General features: G+C 40.1%; 1 protein-coding gene across 7 annotated transcripts in view; it reads left to right on the forward strand.

Annotated features, from left to right (window-relative positions):
• ELMO1 (engulfment and cell motility 1) overlaps nt 1–22,930 on the forward strand; it is a 549,020-nt gene that overhangs the window by 405,727 nt on the left and 120,363 nt on the right. The window contains exon 1 of one of the 7 annotated variants that reach the window (XM_004269899.4): nt 519–795. The exons of the other annotated variants lie outside the window; for them this stretch is intronic. The gene's annotated coding sequence lies outside the window, so the exon portion shown is untranslated. Of the gene's footprint in view, nt 1–518; nt 796–22,930 lie in introns of those variants that run through there. 7 annotated transcript variants of the gene reach the window in all.

Below are 22,930 nucleotides of genomic sequence, written 5' to 3' on the forward strand. Positions count from 1 at the left end.
GGACAAAAACTGTATGTGAAGAAGAGGAGGGAGAAAGCAAACTCACAATCAAATAAAAGTAGGGAGGAGAGATGAGATTGCAGTTGATTATGGGTCTGGCAGCAGATGTTCTACATGAATCCAACTCGCTGCAGCCAGTCTGTTTCCATGGCAACAGAATCAGTAATTATTGAGCCCGGGAGCTCCCCCCTCCTTTCTCCCAACAAGGTGGAGGCTGATGAATATGAACCATCTCCAGCCCACCACCAGCTCTTTCTTCTTCTTCTTCCTCCTCTTTTTCTTTTGTTTTTAGTTCCTTATAAGGGGAGAGTATTGAGTAGTACCAAGAAAAGGAGCTGTCTCTTTATTGATGAAAGAGCATAGGGCACTAAAATTAAATGAAGTTATTGTTTTCTCTTGTGATACTATGAGAGAAAAGCTCTTCCTAGAAAAGCCAATGATCTCCGAAGATGCTAAATAAATGAGCAGGAGTTTCCCTGAAATGGAGGCTCCCTTTGATTGGCTGATCTTTCTGCGATTCCTGCCAATCAGAGCACCCCTGGGCTCCAGCTCCATAAACATAAGCAAAGCTACATGCTTATTCTTCTGGACTTGAAGTGTATACCATTCAAAGGTGTGCGGCGGGTCTCCATTCACATGGCTCAACTGGAAACCTGTTTCGTGAATAAGCTTACTCAGGAACCATCTGATATTCCAGCACATTGTTCTTCTGGGGGTCGACTTTAAGTCATTTGGTGGCAACAGCAGCTTAGAAGCAGTATTTGTAGTTGGGAAAGATGGACTTACGGGAGCTCGGTGAGTAAACCTCAGTCGTACACATCTGTCTGCTGGTATTAGCAGCCTGAGCTAAAATGTAGCTTTGTCCTATTGTCTGCCGAGAAAACTGTGAATTGGAGCAAGCACATGGAAGAACAAGCATTCTGGGGTTCCCGTGATGTGTGAGCGTCTGTCTTCCAAAGGCTGCATGCACTGCTTGGTTATGACCGGATTTGTAGTTGACTGTGTATTATACTGGGACATCGGTTTGTCTAGTTAGGATCGGTGTGAAGAGTGGAGTTTTGCATTATCTCCCTGGGCACTGATCCATTTCAAAAGAAGATGCTTTTAAAACTAAATTTATAAGAGTCAACCCTGTGCATTGCTGGGAAGAGGGAGAAAGGTGCAGGAACGGAGCTGAGCTGTGAGCTGCTTGACTGTGTTGCTGGTGTTTGCATTGTGAAGGGAGATGTTATTACAATGGTCTGTCAAACACTTCTTCAGACCCTCAGCCACAGAAAGAAGCATCTCTTCTGGGTGTGCTGCCGTGCTCTGCTCGGGAACGGTGCAACTGAGCTAGGTCGTGTCCCTTTCTTCTTTTGTGAAACCAGTCTCCAAATTGAAATATGTCCTCTCTCTTTTTAAAAAATTATTTGCAGAAAGAGTTAGAGTACAGTCAGAGAGATTCTAGCTGTCAAAAACCATGCTTCTAAATGACTCTGTTTTGCATCCTTTTAAACCAGAGAGGGTTTGCAAAGTTGTATTCAAGGATTGGCTCTTTGCCAGGGAAGGGATGCTCTGGGCTATTGCTCTGCTCCCTGGGGTTTAACTTTCTGACACTGGTGATGAAATTTTCAATTTTGTTGGGTAGAAGAAAGAAGAATAAGAAAGCAGTGCTATAAACAGGCAATGGGGGGGGGCAGCGTGTGAAAGGAGAAACTCTTTTCCTTCAGGGACCCTCCTAGCTGAAAACTTAAAAATATATGTGGCAAGACAGAACTCAAGGACTACACTCAAATGTAGGATTTTAGAGGAACTATAACCCTTCCAAACGAGAAGAGGAGAGGCATTGCTTTTGGTTTGGGTGCAGAGAGTGGCGGCTGAACTTGGGGCTTCCAGCTCTGCCTAAGAACCTCTCTCTCCCCAGCGTCTCTGTCTGCTGATTTTGTGATTTCCTATGTTATGTGCCTGGGAGGCTGACAGCACACTTGATGTCTTCTATTTACAGTCCACTTGGGTTCAAATAACAGAGAGAATAGAGAAAAAAAAACATTATCATCTGGTTCATAAATATATGCACGTGAAAGAGTCATATATGGAAAATCTTACTGGCTCATCCTGTGAAACAACGTCCTATTGACAGAATAGTGTTGCGGGTCTTCACATGGCTCTACAATGGAAATTGCTGTGTCCTAAACGAGCTCTGTGATGAACGGGTAAAGAAACAAAAGAGCTAGGAATGTTTTGCCTGTGGAAGACTCGAAAGCAGGGTGAGGGTGATTGGGTGTTTAGGAGAGACCTTCTACTTCTGTGACCAGTAAAGAGATGCGGTTGACTCTCCGGAGGAGAGAAAGAGTTTCCCAACTCTGGGTGACTGCACACAACACAGGGGAAACCTGGCCAGACTAAGTCAGTATCCTGTTTGTTAGCTGAAACGTCTCTAGAAATGTAGGCTGTCCTGTGATCCCAAGAAGCTCAAGATGGTGTGCTGGATTGAGAATTCCACTTGATGGGAGGCAATCGTGAGCATCTCTCCCTGCTGCATCTCACTCCTCAGTACACCTCAACACAGGCACAATTTGGAGGAAGTCTGTTTTCTAGTGGCTGTGCATTAAGTGACAGTCATCTTATTAGAATGACCTTCCATCCTCTTGGTCTCTTCTCTCCCCCACTAGTGTCACTTGACATGAGTGAAGTGCTGGCACCTGTTGGCAAGAATGAGAGAAGAAACAGCCTTTTATGGAAGCAGTCAAAATGTAAAAAAAAAAAAAAAAATTAAGAGTAGTTAATCAGCCTATTTTGGGATCATGGAAGTCTAAGAATTTGAAAGCTATGAAACTCTCCCCTGTCCTTAAGAAAATACATTTATGCCTAATCATATAATACTTCAGTGACAGCCCATTTCAGGGTCAAGTAAGATCTCTGCCCTGCGTGACTAGCCAAGAATTTATTGTACTCTCAAGTTCATTATCTCCTTTTTGCAAATGGGTCCACCGAATACGGCCACAGCCCTATCTCATTTAGCTGCTGGCTTAAGCAGTGGCTTCAGTACCTGAATGAGGTCCTGGGCATTGTCACTTAAAGTCTGAGTTAAGAAGTTTTGGAAATGATTCTAGATCACGGTGGTTTTCTCACTCCTGAGCTTGGAGGGTTGGTGAAGCTGGAGTTATGGGACTTGAAATGAAAATGCTCTTTCAGGGACCAGAATTAACTGCATATGCTTGTAACTGTTCTATTTGTTCCTGGGAGAGAAGGCTTCTTCCCACTGCCTCTTCCTGGCATTTGCAAGATGTGGGACATATTAGAAAGATAAATGTAAAGACAAAGAAAAGCGAATTCCCTTAGATTTTCAAGTGACCATCAGAGTTTCGCAGTATAAGTCAAAGTGAATATAAATACATTGAATCTAATCCCTGAAATTCAGCACTGAGAGCTGGAATCATAGGATTCCTCAGTTCTCCCAGCAGTTGAAATAAAATCAATCTCAACAGGAATAGCTAACCTGCCTCGAGCATTAGCTGTGTGCCAGGCACTGTTCAATACATTTTATGTAGATGTAATAACTCATTGAATCTTTATAACAGCCCAACAGCACTACTTGTACTCCTTATTTCCTAGATGAGGAAATGGAGTCACCAAAAATTTAAAGAACTTGTTTACGTTTATCCAGCTAGAAGCTGGCAGGTGCTTGGTGTGCTCACACAGTTGATCTACTTGTTTGCTGCATTCATGGATGGGTGGAGTCTGAGTGGGTAGGGAAGGAGGTCTCCTAGGCTATCAGTCTGACTAGTGGAGTCAAGGCACAGGGCGTTGAGCGAAACAGTCATTGCAATAATTAAAGTCAAATTAGAAAGGCACTTTGGGGTGGTTGGTTGAATTATTAGTAATGCCATTTAAGAAAAAAATTTTGAACTAAGTAAAAACCTGTCACCAAAGTGTTGCATTTGTTCGCCCCCTTGTGTTCCTGTGTGACGTGCCACCTTATTCTGCAGAGTGTTTATTTGACTGGTGTGAACTGGATCAGTTTCTATATGAGACCAGCTCCTCCTGGGCCATGTGTGAGAGGTGGAAGGTCACCAGTTTCATGGCTGCTCTTTGCTTGCATTTGCCGGGAATGGTTTGCAGTTGCCATAGCAATGGTGAGGGTCATGACAGATCAGAACAACAGGGCAGCCAGTTAGGGGGTTTCATGTCTCGCAATGGCTGTGGGGATTACCAGGGCTACTGTGCTTTCTGAAGACCTTGTAAACAGGAGTGATGATCCCAGCTCAGAAAGAGATTCCAAATAGTAACAGTGGACATAAAAAGATGGAGCAACTGAAGACTCAGATTAGGCCTGGAAATCGAGTGACATAGATTTCAAAATATGCACCCCAGAGTTGGGGTCATTGAGGGGACAGGGGTTATGTGGTTGGGGGTGGTAGGTCTTCAACTCCCACTTTAACCAGAGCATCTCCATTTCTGTCTGTTTTATAAACTGGCAATCCCCACTGAAGACTTACTAATGAAAAATGAAAGGGAAGGTTAGACTACTAGAAGGAAAAATAAAAACTATTGATCTCAAAATTTCCGAATTGACATATAAAGAAATGAAAGACCAGAGCATATAAGCCAGCCCACACTGCTATATGGAAAAGGAATCAGTAGGGGTCTTAGTAACAGCTTTTAAAAACATGGGTTATTTGTTATGCATGCCTAATGTTATGTAGTTTCTATTATTACACCAATTATGCATATGTGTAGAAGACAATTTAAATAACTGTTCAATAAATAATGTCCTACAGGGACAATATGGCAGATCTCTTTCTAGACCAGCACTGTCCAGTGGGAATACAATGCAAATTATGTATGTAATTTCAATTTTTTTAGTAGTCACATTAAAAAAGTAAAACAAAAACAAAAACCCCAGGTCTATTCATTCTAATAATACATATTATTTAACCCAGTATGTCCAAAATATTATCCTTTCAGTATGCAACTATGAAATTATTAACAAAATATTTATATTCAGTTTTTCATGTTAAGTCTTTGAAATCTGATATATATTTTACACTTACAGCACAACACGATTTGGATACTGAATTTTCACAGGAAATCTATATTTAGATTTCACAAGATTTACAGTTACAAAAGTAGATTCAGGAATGGAAATTGTTCTTTAAAAGTTTTCCAGTAACTGAAGTATCCATTTTAAAACTTAAATTAGCTAAAATTAAATAAAATTTAAAACTTCAAAAACAAACAGTAAAGCAGAACAAACAAAAAAGCTTAATTGCACAGTCACGCTAACCACATGTTTCAAGGGTCCCATGGCCATGTATGGTTAGTGGCTACTCTACCAGACAGTGCAGGTCTGGACCCTAACTCTCCTCTTAAACTAGGCCAGTTACTTTCCTCACTTCCTCATCACTCCGTGGCACCTTCCTCTCTTTTATCTCCAGTAGATACCTGGCAGACTTGCCCTGGTAACAAAGAGACAAATAGAACAGTAGTATTCACAGATGTGTTTACCTTTGCCTTTAACCATTGCATGTGTCAAACCCAGCATGTGGCTAAATCTTGGTTTCTCCATTGCACTGTTTCGCATGGGGGAATTAAAAGGTGTGCCATTTCCCATTACAGAAAGTCAACACACCATCTGTGGCATTTCTCAGTCCTCAGATATCTTGGCCTTGCCACTCTCTGTGCTTTGGAACTACCTCCTTCAACTCAGTATGTTTAGGGAACATGGGTTTCATTTTAATAATAAACTAAGCAAACCAGAATAAGAAGGTAAATCTGCTTCAAACAGTTAATTCTCTATGAAGACAAGTATAAATTGAGGCTAAGGGACGATTTAATTGATGTCATCTTATTCAATTCTACAAATTTTGTTTAACTAGAAATTATTGACTGAATAGTTCTTCCAATTAATTTGGTCTTAAAGTCTTTACCTTCAACATCAGATAACATCCTTATCTAAAGTTTTCTTTTTTTAGTATAAAAGCAACCATGAACACAGAATCAACCTCTGCAGTAACACGCTGCAAAGCCTCCTTAGAGGCATCCAGTCCCAGCCTCCTGAAGATGACCTGCAATTTCAGCCCAATCTGCAAGTGGAAGGATAAAGCTCACTCCAAGTTTGGTGCTCTTGAACTTTCCATTCCTAAAGAGCTGTTTTAGAAATAACACACAACACTGAGAAAGGAAAAATATCCATAGCGTTCAATACCATCCCTAGTATCAGGGATGCCTTCTAGTCCAACTCTATCCATTTCTAGCATGTTGGACAGAGTTGCCAAGGAGAATGCCTCGTGCACTTTAGCACTCAACAAATGTCTGTTGGATTAAATTGTGTGGATCCTTTGCAACTTCTTTCTTTTCATGGCATGACTTCATCTTTGTTTCTGAGGCAACAGTGGCAATCCAAGTAGATTAAACCATAGGCAGGGTTGAATCTTAAGAGCCAGATGACTTGCTTTGTGAATCTGCTGATATTTGGCCAAGCCAACGGCTAATACACTCAATCAATCAGGAGCAGAAAGAAGTGCTGTGGGATTTCAGTGATTGCAGAGACACTGGGAACTAGCTGTATGTTACATAAGTAAAATTATCATTACAATAATTGTCTTTGCATTATCACAGGATTTTGAAGTTCCCTAATTTTCTGGCTTATTTCAAGCAATCTGTGATATTTCTAGAAATACAGAACTAGAAAATTATTTGCATAGATGACAGAACAGTAGTCTTGGATTGTTGTCTCTAGTTTAAGAATGAAATTTACAAGTCACTTAACCCTTTATGCTCCTCAGCATCTTCACATGGGTAAAGAGTAGTTTAGACTTGGTGACTTCCAAAGTCTTGTATATGTCAAGCTTTGAAACAATCTATCCTCCATGGCCCATGCTCCATTGATCATAGCAGTCTTTCCCACTATACCCAGATAGAGCCTTGGGATCCTTCTTAACACTGCTCTAAGCCAGCCACTGATAAGTGATCAGAATTGGCTTACAGCTGGAAATGACTTTTTCATCCCTCTCTTAGGTCCTTTCCTCAGCTCTGTGCCTTGTGCAAGACTTTGGAAAGGAACATACAGGGAATTATCATCAGTATGCAGGGTTCCAGCGATAAGGGAATGACAGTTCTTTACTCATCCCCTTGCTCAGCTGTTCCATGGAGGTGTTGCCATCTGACAAGGAGAGCTGCAGCCTGCACTTGGGGAGCTCACTTTTCTCTTCCTTTGAGCTATAAGTGATGAGAGACCTGTCAAGGAGAGCAGTTCACTGGCATCATTCCCAGACCTGGAACATAATGAAATAAAATTTCATTCTGACTTGGTTGGAATTCTTCTAGCTGAACGTTCGAGATAGCATCTGGGGCAATTCTAACATCCAGTTGCCTAGTTGGAATGAAGCACCCATCAGCTAATGGCTTTCATGCAGTCAGGGCCTCTTGGGGCAAATCGTTTCTAACTAGAGCCAGCCAGTCCATAGGTCCCAGCAGGTAAGGTAGAACCCACTCATGTCTAATGGGCCAGCAATGTGAAATCTGCATTTCAGAAGCTTTATTATTTACAAAGAGTGATATCAAAGCAGGAAATGTCTGAAAGCCACCAACACCGGTACTGCACCTAGACCTAGACGCCTCAACATTTAAGGCTTTAATCTGAGACTCGGGTTCTGGAGGTGTTATGTTAGTATTGTCCATTGACACTCGTTCTGGTACCCACAATAGTGATAGCAGGGCCATCCCCTTCCAGCTTTGGAGAGGGGTGGAGGTCAAGGGGCAAAGCCCCCATTCTAGATTCCGTGAGCCAGGTTCAAATGCCTTTGCAAATTAGACCCAACAAGATTTGCAAAGATCACCTTATGGGCAATCCCTGTCCACCCTAAATTTCCCGAGCACTGTGTAGATGACTACTGAACCTCTCTGAACCCTAGTTTTCCTTATCTGTAAGAATGGAGGTAAAGGTACATATCTCACAGGGCTGTTGAATGAAAATTAGAGTGATGTCTATGTGAATGACTAGTATGCCATAATGCACTATGTAATGAGAAAATAGTATGATTACGTTCCTTGGGTAGAAGCCATTTATTTTTCATATCTCATAGAATGTCTAGCTCAGCTCTTTGGCTATGGAAGATTCTCTAATGGGACAACCAGGGTGCATGCTGTCTGCTCTCAAATCATGCTCCTAAATCCTCAGAGACTACCCAACTGCTGCTAGCACTGGAGGCCACCCAGAGAGAAGAGAGCACTTCACTTAGAACCAGAAGCCTGAGATAAAAGTCCCAACTTAGCCACTAGCAAGGTTTAGGTCTTTCCATGTTACCTCTCCAGTCTTTAGTATTTCTTTTCTTCATGGATAAAATATAGATATTATCTACACTAAATTGACATATAGAAATGTCTAGAGGACAAATGAATTAACATATTCCATGTGCTTTGTGGATTGTAACATAAGGTATTACTATTATTATTTCAATCTAGTATCTCCTAACAACTCAGCCTTGTTTTTTGAGGAGGGATAATTGGGAAGATGTTTCTGGAGGCAGAGTACCAGAAGCTCCAGGATGGTGATGTATACTTTCCTGACTTCGGAAGCCAGTCAAGATCAAATGATATTATGCTTCTAGGCAGATGCCTGTGGCATTCAGGGAGGCTGTGAACTGCCGTAAATAATTGGTGGCTTTTACATTTGTAAGTCAAGATGTTCTTGGTCTCTGCAGATGGCCTGTAAATCTTTCTGGATAGCCAAACCTTAGCCATATAGCACCAGCTCTGTCCTTCTTGAAAACACAATAAAAAAAGCATTCATATTTGGGGTTCTTCTATATGCACGTTCTCAGCCACTTCTTGATCGCTTTCTTCCCCTCCCCTCCCCACCGCCACTGTCATCAGCCAGGCGCTTCACACCCCCTGAATTGCGTATTCTGTCAAGAGAGGAGAAGAAGTGATGTCTTCCTTTGTAACAGTGGTGCTCTGTTTACTGAAATCCCATAACATCCTAGATCTTGAGGAAACCTGAGTCCTGGGGCGGCAAATAAATTTCATCTAGTGACAGCTTGGGTGCACTGGTGGTGGCTGCCCAGGGCTCCACATCTGGGCTCAGTGGTCCCGTGGGCAAGGAGAGGAGGGCAGCAGCATGCAGTTACCTTATTACAGGTAAAGAAAGGGAGGTTCAGGGAAATTCATTGACTTGCTAATATATTTCTGTTAACAAGGGCCAACAACCACATTTCCTTGCTCTCTCAGTTTATTCAACAACCAATACTTGCTGAATGCCTACTGCGTGTAAGTTCTAGGCCTTGGTATTATCAATGAACATAGATAATCTATGAAGATCTATGAATTAACCTGCACAGAGCTTTATTTTTCAGGCAGTCTTTGGTGTTGGAACTGCCCAGAATACAGAGGCTATGATAAGAACCATTTCCAACAGACTAGTTATTTATATATTCATTAATTCATTCATGCATTCACTTATGCATTTATTTCCATGCCCAGTTCCATAAAGAATAAATATCCACTTTCAAAAATTGGGGCTTTGTAAGAGCTGTTTGAAAACAATTTGAAAGAAATTGATGAAAACAAATTGATCAGTTACTGCCCTTACCTTCTGCCATGCCTCCTCCCAGCCTCCTTTTCGGCCTTGCTGGTACAGAGTTGGAAATGAACACAGAAGAAAATCTGAACTATAAGAGCAAACTCAAGAACTGTACACTATCTTAGTTTTGCAAAGCAACTTACAAGGTGAAATTTGGATGAACCAACTGTTTTTCACTTTACCAAAGGTTTCTGAACTGTTAGAATTATCAAAGGACAAAGAATGCAACTATGGTGATTGAGAACTGTGGCAATTCCATGTCACCTGGGTAGAGGTATAAATAGCAGTGGACAGGAAAATCTCTTAGCCAAAACTCTGAGCACTGTAGGTAACTATACAATAATCACACTAACTGTGTGTGGTGATCTGTCTCTCTCTCCCATCCCTGGTTGATTGTCCTTCATAAGCTCACTCCCAGTCACTTGCGTCAAGGCCAGAGCAATGTCAGAAACACTGTCTGGTGGGTATATGAATTGTGCCCTCTCTGTGCTAGGCACTTTGCATATGCATAGGTCCTTATGATGGAATTTCCCAAACCTTTAAAAAATATTTCTAGTGTAACTATTATTTCTAAATTGCCACATGCCATGGTCTATCAGGATACAAGTTTTTACCAAAAAGTGCATCCCCATATACTCAAAGGATGAATGGAAGTAGGGAATCAGGGAACTTTTAGTGCTGATTCTCAGTATCTATCCTTTTTCCTAACATAGTTTCAGTACAGTGGTAAGAGCAATGTTAAAAGACCTTATATCTCCTTTTACACATAAGGAAACAGAGATGTAGAAGAGTTAGCTTATGACCCATCTAGTAAGTGGCAGAGTGCAGTTCAAATCCAGGTCTGTCTGACTCCCAGGCGTGTGTGTGTGTGTGTGTGTGTGCGCGTGTGCGAATGACTTCCAAGTGAGATATATATATATATATATATATGTTTATGTTTCGTAGAAGTATGGTAGCATGATTAAGAGCTGACATTTTAGCATAAAATTCTATTATGATAAAATTCCATATGAGTAGAATCAAGATAGAATGGGGGAAATGGGAAGCAGAATGGGAATTTGAGTTCTAGGACAGAGGTTGGCAAAAGTGACTCCAATCCAACCCATGGCCTATTCTTGTAAACGAAATTTGATCGGAATACAGCAATGCCTGTTTGTCTATATATTGTCTGTGACTGCTCTCATGCTACAACAGCAATGTTGATTAGGTATGACAGATACTGCTTGGAAGGCCTAAAATAATATTTGGCCTTTTATATTAAAAGTTTGCTGACCTGTATTAAAGGAGAAAAATAAGGATGTAAAATTTCCAACTATTAAGAAGAGTTTGTTCATGTATGTTTAAATGAGCAATTATGGGTATCAAATCACTCTTGTATGTATATCCAAGGATGCATTTTTAAAAGTGATGCAAGGGTTTCACTGGTGGCGCAATGGTTGAGAGTCAGCCTGCCGATGCAGGGGATGCGGGTTCATGCCCTGGTCTGAGAAGATCCCACATGCCGCGGAGCGGCTGGGCCCGTGAGCCATGGCCGCTGAGCCTGTGCGTCCGGAGACTGTGCTCCGAAACGGGAGAGGCCACAACAGTGAGAGGCCTGCGTACCACACACACACAAAAAAAGTGATGCAATCATTTTATTTTTTAAATATCAATATTGTAATACACTGAAAATTATGTTCTTTGCAACTATTTTAACTTTGATAAAAAAATTTCAAAGTCAATTTAAAAATGTGTAAGAGGGTATGTAGATTTTTAAAAATAGAGAGTTAGGAGACCACTGCCCTAGAGTACAGGATCAGGGATATGACTTTCCATAGTTCAAGGCCATCCTGTGATAAATGGGAGCTTGTTTCCTTCTCATGGGGCAAATTGAGCCCCAAGTGTGTACCTCACCCCTCAATCAAGCTGTTCTCCCACATCCTCGAGGGCTAGCTGATGGAAATGTGGGACTCTAATAGGACAGTGCCAAAGAGTGATTTCTTAAACATCTGGGCTCAGTCCTACAGATCAGAAAATCCTTCAAGCGTCCCTATATTGGCCCTTCTATCAGCCAGCAGTGCCCTTTGAGAATGTAGATGGCTGGGCTTTTCAGGATGTACCTGTAGACTTGATGGGAGCCTGTGCTGTGCTCCAGCTGCACTGACTGTGGGGTGTACCAGACAAGTGGATGTTTAAACCTGCCTAGCAACCTTGATACATGTTAGGGGTTGAATTTTGTCCTCCTCCAAAAAAGATATGCTGGTCTTAACCATCAGCACCTCAGAATGTGACCTTATGTGGAGACAGGGTCTTTACAGAACTAATCAAGTTAAAATGAGGTCATTAGAATGGTCCCTAATCCAAGAAGACTGGTGTCCCTAAAAAAAGGGGAAATGTGGGTACAGAGGTAAGACATGCATTGAGGGAAGACAATGTGAAAAGACACAGAGAGAAGATACAAGCTCTTATCAGAATACATCTAAGGATGGAGGACTGGAACCAGGAAGACTTTATCCCTGGCCCCTAGTCTCCTTCCTTTCCCTTAGAACAATTCAGCAGAGCATTTAAGATCAAAAACTCTGGAGCCAGCGATTTTGGGTTTTAAATCCTACCAGCCATGTGACCTGGGGCCCAAATAGCCTCACTTGTTAAATAGAAGAATAATAGTACCTGCCTTGATAGGTTATTGTAAGAACCAACTGAGTTAATAACAGGTAAAACTCTTAGTGCTTGGCACATAGTAAGTACTCAACAGTGAAGTGTTCATTACTGGGAACCAGAAGAACAACTTTTGCCTAAGACCACCCCAGACCCATGAATCACCTAGCAAGTACTACCCGCATGTTCCTCTGGAATTCTAGAAGTTTTATTTGTGAAATTACCATATACGTGTTTGAAGGGGGTTTTTGAAAAAAATCTCTGATCATCTTTTCTTGTTTTATCCTGTCTTATTCTTGGAAAGGCTAATATTTGAGAATAGCCAGCATGCCTTATTAATCCTTTAAAGAAAAAGTATCTGCTCTGGTACCAGTTGGCAGGTAGATTTCATCAGTCACTCAAGATTATGGATTAGCTCACTGATCTTTTTACCCTTCCAGCTAATTAGCCTTTGGACAAACACAGCTAGTCACAAAAGCGAAGCACAGCTGACCAAACACATTTTAAAGTAAATTCGGTGGGTAAGTCCTGCCAAGCTTACTTAGATCTCTCGATGTTATTGCTTTTCTGAGTCACTAGAATCTCGATGATGTCTTTCCCAGCTAGATTTGAAAGTGAGGTGTTTATAACCCTTCAAAGCAATAGGAAAAATGTGACTAATTAAACTAGCTATCTCCTCCCTTCTTAACACCCTCCCATTTAAAATGATTTCTTCTCTTATGTCCTCAAATAACTGGCCCAGTTTGACTTTAAATGATTTAAGCATATCCTTTGGGACTCCTGCGTAACAGATAAGAGAGACTTTCCTAGATCCCCAGCTGAAATGCAATTTTTCTCAATGTATTTTAATTACTACTATCTGCCAAGGCTTTCTCATACCTCTAGAAGGCACCTTACACAGTTCATACCTCATCTTGGTGCGAAGGCTTGCTAAGTACTTGTAGATAATAATCATATCCTCTTAGATAGTGTTTGGTGAAACTCAAAATCTTTAGCCCTTTCATTCTTGCTAAAGAAGACCTCTGCAGCTAATTCTTTTCAAGCTCCCTTCAGTTGAAATTATTCTCACACTATAAAATCATAGACAGCCTCACCAGCAAGTCCTCAATAGTTGCAGGGAGCTTCTCCGTGGGGCGGGACCATCCCCTTGGTAGTGACAGCTGGAATGGTGTGGCCATCCTGGTGTTCAGCTCTGTTGGCTTCTCCCTCAACGACTCATCACATGGACAGCCTTACACTGTGCATCTGTACTCTTCTGAGTGACCACTGCTTCATCCTGATTCCACAAGGCAGAGTTCTGGTGAAGGGATTCTAGACGGAGTGACCAGCTCTGACATTGAATAACCACATACCTAAGTCACTGGGTTTTGGTTTTTGTTCTTGCATTTGAGAAAACAGAAAATAAGAAATGGTTTAGCTCTTATTTCAGAAGAGTAGTGTGATGGTTTTGCATTGTCATCAATATTCATTGATTCAACAAAACATTTATCAAGTGAATACTAAGTGCCTAGCGCTGTGTTTGGTAAATGGGAGGAATCCAAAGAGAACATAGTCTAGACTTTGCTCTCAGGGATCTTAGTAAAGAGTGAAAAGCTTACAAGATAGTAAACATATTGAACAGTATTATCTAGTTAATAACAAAATTGAGAGCTTCAAGAGGACAGTCCTAGGCCACCATTCTGTCACTAGTATGTTTGGAAAAATGTCCCATGGTGAAGAGCACTGCACTCTACACTTGCGTGGGCTTCCCTAAACCAAGTTATTGTGTGTGATACCCAAGTGGCATCTGTCTAAATAAATTATGATAATATGAGTTAATTACACAGAATGACCTATATTTGACAGGAAAAATGACCAAGAAACATTTCTCAGTGAACAAAGAAGGTAGGAGGACAATACACAGCATATGATCCCTGGTATGTGTGTCTATGTGTGTATGTTAGGTGTATGAATGTATGTGTGTGTGTGCATATATGTAAGGAAAGTCTGGAAAATGAATAAGACAATGTCAAGAATGGTTAATGCTGGAGGATGAGATTGGGGAACCCAGAAGAGGACTTTTATTTTTAATATGATGTTCTTCTGTACTTATTTTTGCTGTAAGTATACACTGACTTTTATATTTATTTTAATTTAATCATCAAAGTGAATTCTTAAAAAATATAAATCTTAATAAAATATTAGTAAAAATCAAAACATTTTACAATATTATCAATATAGGAAAGTGTGTTTACTCTTGAATTTAATTATGGGAGGAATGTAATTTTGAGTTTGTTTTGGAAATATTTAAAGCAGAGGTTCTCATTCCTTGGTGCACATTATAATCACCTATTGATTCTTTTAAAAATTGAGAGACCCAGCCCCTGGATCACCTTAACTTTATAAACCAGAATTGCAAGTGGGGCTTAATTAAGTGTGTTTAAAAACAACACACACACCCCACCACCACCAACAACAACTTACTCAGGTGATTCTGATGTGCACCAAGTTAAAGCATAGAGCTAGAGAGGAAATGAAAGGATGACAAATGCCATCCATCTTGGCCATATACATACTAAGTTAAACTTCCTGAGAAAAGATAAAAATCTTAAATTGGATTACAAAACAATATATAACCATGTTCTACTCACAAAATAATCACCTAAATAAATGACAGACAAAAATTTTGAAGGAAAAATATAGCACACAAGTTGGAGAGAAAGAAAATCGGAATAGCAATATGGACATCAAAGAAGAAATTAAGCCTAAAATCATCAAATGGGACAAAGAATCATTTCATAGATAAAATGTTCAAACTAAAATAATAAAAAGTCCTGAATCTTTATTCACAACGTATCAGTATCATCAAAAGAAAAAGGAAAAGTTAAGGAAAAAAGAATGGACAAAAATATAGCTGTTATAAAACATCATTGCATTATTACTATATTGTTTCAAATAAAATATATAGATTTTAAAATATATAGATTTTAAAAACATAATTGTCAACCAATAGGTACATATTGAATTGGCACCTTACACTGAATGTATGCCTTCTTTTCAAGTATCCATGCAACTTTTAAAAAAAATGTCACATGGCCAAATGTTCTTAATAAATTCTGAAAGTAACAGGCTTCTAAATAACTATTGAGTCAAAGAGGAAATAAAAGGTACTATTAAAAGCTATTTAGAAAGTGGTGACAGTGAGAACATGGCATGCCAAAACTTACAAGATACAGCCAAAGCTGTCCTCAAATGGTATATTTATAGCCCTAAAAATAATTATTTTTATAGAAAGAATGAAAATAAATGAACTAAGGACCTACGTTAGAAAACAACAACAAAAGAGCAAAGAAGGGGCAAGAGGAAAGATATAATAAACAATAATAAACTAGAAAATAGAGAAATAATAGAAACAATAAGTAAATCCAAGAACTACTTCTATTAAGTAACTAACAACCATTGACAATTTTATCAAAGAAAATATAGAGGAAACATGAATTTAAAAACTTATCATTGAAAATAAGGTGAAAACAGGCATTAGGTGACTAAAACATTATTAATGAATTTGATGGGTGGCAAAATGCTACTATACTGGATAATGCTCAGTTAGTGCACAGGTGACACAAAAAGCATGTATGCATGGCATATCAAGACTGAGGATGGGGCCTCCCTGGTGGCGCAGTGGTTGAGAGTCCGCCTGCTGATGCAGGGGACATGGGTTCGTGCCCCGGTCCGGGAAGATCCCACATGCCGCGGAGCGGCTGGGCCCGTGAGCCATGGCCGCTGAGCCTGCGCGTCTGGAGCCTGTGCTCCGCAGCGGGAGAGGCCCCAACAGTGAGAGGCCCGCGTACCGCAAAAAAAAAAAAAAAAAAGACTGAGGATGCCACGGACTCTAATGTTCACTGGGTAGTGTGTGTACTTTCCATTTCCTTGAAGGGGGAATAAATGAAAGATGGAGGGAGAAGGTTCTAGCTAGTACATGCTCTCTCTCCAAATGCTGAGGTCTTTGGTGTCCCAGTGCTTCCATCATGGGCCTTTTATCATTAATCCCTAGGAAGTCATCTGTTCCTTGCCAGATATTTAAATCTCTACTAAAAATACCTCTTACTCACCCAGGAACACTGACTCCTTTTCCTTGTTTTGCCCCTTTATCCTTTCTTTCTGTAAGTCTGAGCTTTTGGAAGCAATCAGCACCCTCCCTTTACCAGAAGCACAAAATTTGGCAAACACTCCCCCTAGTGGCAATTTAACAAATCTCCTAAAATGGCTTACCCAAGAGCCAGGGCTGAAAGCCATGCCAGCCTGTGTTAATGGAAACACATTGCTGGGCTCCACATCAGAAAGGTGGCTCAGAATATATATCACTCTTCTAACAAGCAGCCCAAATAATTAAAGTTTGCATCTATTGACCTAGGTTATATATCTCTGTATGATTTAGAAAAGATGGGCAATGTGAGAAGAAATTCTTATAAACTAACTTAGTATTAATTTCCAAAAAGCGTAGGAGCCAGAGGTGTTTGTATTAATTTTCTACAATGAGCACTTGCTAGAACCCTTGCTGCTACTTTTCTTCCTTATGCTACCTGCGCATATATGGGAGTATAAATTACAGACAAGCCAGTTGTACTTGGGCATTGTTGCTTCATTATTCTCCGTTCATATTTCTAAACATCCTCCATACCTTAGATTTCTCTCTCCATTTTCTAGATTGCCAGCCCATTCAGAACAGCCTGCTGATTTCATCAACATGCTGCTTATCATGTTTTCCAGATTTTTTAATGGGTCTCTTAAATAAAACTGGCCCTTATTCTAACTGGTGTTTCTACTCTGGTCCCTTTCATAAAATCATCTGTTTCATGGTCGGAGTTTCTTTTCATTATTTCTCTGTAGCCTTTGGTGATCCCTTTTCACCACTTCCTTGTTCAGAATTGTCAAATGGCACTTTAATTCGATTCATTGATGTTAATAGTAGTTGCAGGGAAGAGGAGGCTGTTCATATTAATATCAACACATTACCCAAATCGTTTATCATCTGCATGTAAAGTTTTAGAGAATAGGTTTGTCATCATTATTGATTAAGAGAGGAAAGAGCCTTCTTGCTGAGGAACCACAGACAGGCAGTGTCCATTGCTGCCTCTGCTTCGGGAAGGAGTATTCTCATCATGTGAAATGGCATTATTTGAGGAGTGGCGTATGTGGATCGAGTTTTCAGGAGTCCCACCTGAAAAACCTGTGGTCCTAGTACTCACTGCTAAACAAAGGATTCCAAATATAAATAACATTTGAGCTGACCCATCGATTCAGGTCTCATTCCCATTTCACAAGTGGTTTCTAAGGTATACAGTTAGGTCATATAAAAGTGACATTAAAACTCATGTTGGCAGAATGCCATTGTGGCATGACTTCTGTAATAAATAACGGCTGCAAATAGGCAAGATAATGTAAGATTTGAATGGGGTTACATTCTGAAAGGAAGGCAGCCAGAGGTCCTGAGAATTAATGGAGGAGCTGCAGAAAAAATATGGCTCTATTACACCAAGCACTTTCCTACTTTCCTTTTTATTGCCTGACTGAGATGATTTGGCAGAGTTGAAAAATAAATGAACTGTATTCATTTTTCTTCAGAGCTCTTCTTTGAAGGCATTCTGTAAGAAAAAAAAAAAGAAATACTAACACAGGCAGTATGGGAGAATCAAGACATGAAGATGTAAGCATTCTATCTAGCAGTACATATTTAATAGCCCAGCACTCCTCATGTGGGGAAATATGCTTGGTTCCAACTAAGGTCATATCATACAGGCAAATGCGATGCTTTAAAGAGATGTTAATGATCTGCTAGGTAATGCAGAGGAAATGATGTTTTGAATGGGTTTCAGTAGCGTTTGAACCTTTCCACTGCCATCTTTACACTGCACCATATAGTGATAAGGATTATGTTTTTTATAGCAACTCGATTCCAATTTTCGGTACTAACTAGAGACAGGATTCTTTTGCAGGCTTATTATTTATGTTGATTATTCCTTTTCACATTTTATGTTAGCCACAGAACATTTATTCTAAACAGAGTGGACCCCTAGTTATAAAGCACATGGAAGTACAGCTCTGTGATGGAAACGAGGTTGGACATCTCAGAGATCCCCTCCCCAACTGAGCCTTTTTTCCAGCACATCCCTCACATCTCCCCATAGCCAAGTTTGAAAGCAGTCTTCTGGGAGAAAGACAAGATTTCTTTTTTATAACCTAGAGGGGGAAATGCCTTTAATTATTCATTCATTCTTTACTGGGATAAATTTTTTTTTCAGTGATGTTATAAGCCTGGCCCTCTTCTAGGCATTGGGGATGCAACAGTGAACAGGAAGGACCAAGCGTCTGCTCTCAGGGAGATAGTGAGGGAGATGGCCAGGTAACCAGGAGGTGGTTGGTGATATGAAGAAAGTAAAGAATGATGGATGAAGGGAGGGGTCCTATGATGAGGGCTAACATAGGAAGAAGAGTCAGGTAGGGAACTAGAATGCTGGGAAAGAGTGGCCACATCCAGAGCTTAAAGTGTTTCAGGCAAAGAAAGTTCCTGAAAGCCCTGAAGCAAGGGTATTCAAGGCATGTCTGACAGGCAGGCACCTGGAGCCCAACAGGATTATGGGGGAGCTGGGGGCTGTGGCAGACAGAGAGGTCAAAGTTAAGGAAGCTTGTTGATGGAGCATCTACTATACCATGATGGAAATTCTGTATTTCTCATTTTATTTTAAATTTACTTTTAATCTTGGTTTAATTATTTATTATTACCCACTTATGATTAAACTCTTTACATTTTTATCCCCTTAACTTCCTAAATGGCTTTGAGGTAACTTATATATATTCTGCCTAAATACAGGTGCTTTCAAATAAAAGCTCAAGACCATTTAGAGGGAGAATGAAGTAATAGGTAGTGGGACTGAGAATTTAAAATATAGTTCTGGCCTTTGCGGGGGCTGATGGTGGACGCTGGGAGGGCGCTTCCCAAAGAGTATTTCCCAGAACTTCTGCTGCCAGTGTCCTTGTCCCTGCGGTGAGCCACAGCTGCCTCCCACCTCTGCAGGAGACCCTCCAACACTAGCAGGAAGAGCTGCAGCTTAGCATTATCATGTATCTGTGGGCCTGACCAAGACCATCCCTGAACAGGACAGCTACCTGCCCACCAGCCAGCAGTGACATCATTTGGACAGCCTGGAGGACCTGCCCCATGTCTCCTACACAACAGCCGTGTGGCTGCCAGGGTCGTGGTGCTCCAGCCAGGTGTCAGGCCTGAGCCTCTGAGGTGGGAGAGCCAAGTTGAGGACATTGGTCCATCAGAGACCTCCTGGCCCCTCGTAATATCAATCGGCGAGAGCTCTCCCAGAGATCTCCGTCTCAATGCTAAGACCCAGCTCCACTCAATGACCAGCAAGCTCCAGTGCTGGACACCCCATGCCAAACAACTAGCAAGACAGGAACACAACCCCACCCATTAGCAGAGAGACTGCCTAAAATCCTACTAAGTTCACAGACACCCCAAAACACACCACCAGACATGGTCCTGCCCACCAAAAAGACAAGATCCAGCCTCATCCCCCAGAACACAGGCACGAGTCCCCTCCACCAGAAAGCCTACACAACCCACTGAACCACTGGGGCAGACACCAAAAACAATGGGAACTATGAACCTGCAGCTTGTGAAAAGGAGGCCCCAAACACAGTAAGTTAAGCAAAATGAGAAGACAGAGAAATACACAGCAGATGAAGGAGCAAGGTAAAAACCACCAGGCCAAACAAATGAAGAGGAAATAGTCAGTCTACCTGAAAAAGAATTCAGAGTAATGATAGTAAAGATGATCCAAAGTCTCAGAAATAGAAGGGAGAAAATACAAGAAACGTTTAACAAGGACCTAGAAGAACTAAAGAGCAAACAAACAATGATGAACATCACAATAAATGAAATTAAAAATTCTCTAGAAGGAATTAATAGCAGAATAACTGAGGCAGAAAAACAGATAAGTGACCTGGAAGATAAAATAGTGGAAATAACTACTGCAGAGCAGAATAAAGAAAAAAGAATGAAAAGAATTGAGGACAGTCTCAGAGACATCTGAGACAACACGAAACGCACCAGCATTCAAATTATAGGGGTCCTGGAAGAAGAAGAGAAAAAGAAAGGGACTGAGAAAGTATTTGAAGAGATTATACTTCAAAACTTCCCTAACATGGAAAGGATATAGTCCATCAAGTCCAGGAAGCGCAGAGAGTCCCATACAGGATAAATCCAAGGAGAAACACGCCAAGACACATATTAATCAAACCATCAAAAATTACATACAAAGAAAAAATATTAAAAGCAGCAAGGGAAAAGCAACAAATAACATAAAAGGGAATCCCCATAAGGTTAACAGCTGATCTTTCAGCAGAAACTCTGAAAGCCAGAAGGGTGTGGCAGGACATATTTAAAGTGATGAAAGAAAAAAACCTACAACCAAGATTACCAAGATCTACCCTGCAAGGGTTTCATTCAGATTCGATGGAGAAATTAAAACCTTTACAGGCAAGCAAAAGCTAAGAGAATTCAGCACCACCAAACCAGCTCTACAACACATGCTAAAGGAACATCTCTAGGCAGGAAACACAAGAGAAGGAAAAGACCTAAAATAACAAACCCAAAACAATTTAGAAAATGATAATAGGAACATACATATTGAAAATTACCTTAAATGTTAATGGATTAAATGCTACAACCAAAACACATAGATGGCTGAATGGATACAAAAACAAGACCTGTATATATGCTGTCTACAAGAGACCCACTTCAGACCTAGGGACACAGACTGAAAGTGAGGGGATGGAAAAAGATATTCCATGCAAATGGAAATCAAAAGAAAGCTGGAGTAGCAATTCTCATATCAGACAAAATAGACTTTAAAATAAAGACTATTACAAGAGACAAAGAGGAACACCACATAATGATCAAGGGATCAATCCAAGAAGAAGATATAACAATTGTAAATATTTATGCACCCAACATAGGAGCACCTCAATACATAAGGCAAATGCTAACAGCCATAAAAGGGGAAATGGACAGTAACACAATCATAGTAGGGGACTTTAACACTCCACTTTCACCAATGGACAGGATATCCAAAATGAAAATAAATAAGGAAACACAAGCTTTAAGTGACACATTAAACAAAATGGACTTAATAGATAATTATAGGACATTCCATCCGAAAACAGAATGCACTTTCTTCTCAAGTGCTCATGGAACATTCTCCAGGATAGATCATATGTTGGGTCACAGATCAAGCCTTGGTAAATTTAAGAAAATTGAAATCGTATCAAGTACCTTTTCCGACCACAACACTATGAGACTAGATATCAATTACAGGAAAAAATCTGTAAGAAGTACAAACACATGGAAGCTAAACAACACACTACTTAATAACCAAGAGATCACTGAAAAAATCAAAGAGGATATCAAAAAATACCTAGAAACAAATGACAAGGAAAACATGACGACCCAAAACTTATGGGATGCAGCAAAAGCAGTTCTAAAAGGAAATTTATAGCAATACAATCTACCTCAAGAAACAAGAAACATCTCAAATAAACAACCTAACCTTATACCTTAAGCAATTAGAGAAAGAAGAACAAAATATCCCCAAATTTAGCAGAAGGAAAGAAATAATAAAGATCAGATCAGAAATAAATGAAAAAGAAATGAAGGGAAAAATAGCAAAGATCAATAAAACTAAAAGCTGGTTCTTTGAGAAGATAAACAAAATTGATAAACCATTAGCCAGATTCATCAAGAAAAAAAGGGAAAAGACTCAAATCAGTAAAATTAGAAATGAAAAAGGAGAAGTAACAACTGACACAGGGGAAATACAAAGGATCATGAGAGATTACTACAAGCAACTATATGCCAATAAAATGACAACCTGGAAGAAATGGACAAATTCTTAGAAAAGCACAACCTTCCAAGACTGAACCAGGAAGAAATAGAAAATATAAACAGACCAATCACAAGCACTGAAATTGAAACTGTAATTAAAAATCTTCCAAGAAACAAAAATCCAGGACCAGATAGCTTCACAGGTGAATTGTATCAAACATTCAGAGAAGAGCTAACAGTGATCCTTCCCAAACTCTTCCAAAAAATTGCAGAGGGAGAAACACTCCCAAATTCATTCTACAAAGCCACCATCACCCTGATACCAAAACCAGGCAAGATGTCACACACACACACACACACACACAAAAAGCAACAGGCCAATATCACTATGAACATAGATGCAAAAATCCTCAACAAAATACTAGCAAACAGAATCCAACAGCACATTAAAATGATCATACACCATGATCAAGTGGGGTTTATCCCAGGAATGCAAGGATTCTTCAATATTTGCAAATCAATGAATGTGATAACCCATATTAGCAAATTGAAGGATAAAAACCATATGATAATCTCAATAGATGCAGGAAAACTTTTGACAAAATTCAACACCCATTTATGATCAAAACTCTCCAAAAAGTAGGCATAGAGGGAATTACCTCAACATAATAAAGGCCATATATGACAAACCCACAACAAGCATCATTCTCAATGGTGAAAAACTGAAAGCATTTCCTCTAAGATCAGGAACAAGACAAGGTTGCCCACTCTCACTACTATTATTCACCATAGTTTTGGAAGTTTTAGCCACAGCAATCAGAGAAGAAAAAGAAATAAAAGGAATCCAAATTGGAAAA

Source organism: Orcinus orca, chromosome 9 (genome assembly GCF_937001465.1).
Source record: "Orcinus orca chromosome 9, mOrcOrc1.1, whole genome shotgun sequence".
Taxonomy (NCBI): Eukaryota; Metazoa; Chordata; class Mammalia; order Artiodactyla; family Delphinidae; genus Orcinus; species Orcinus orca.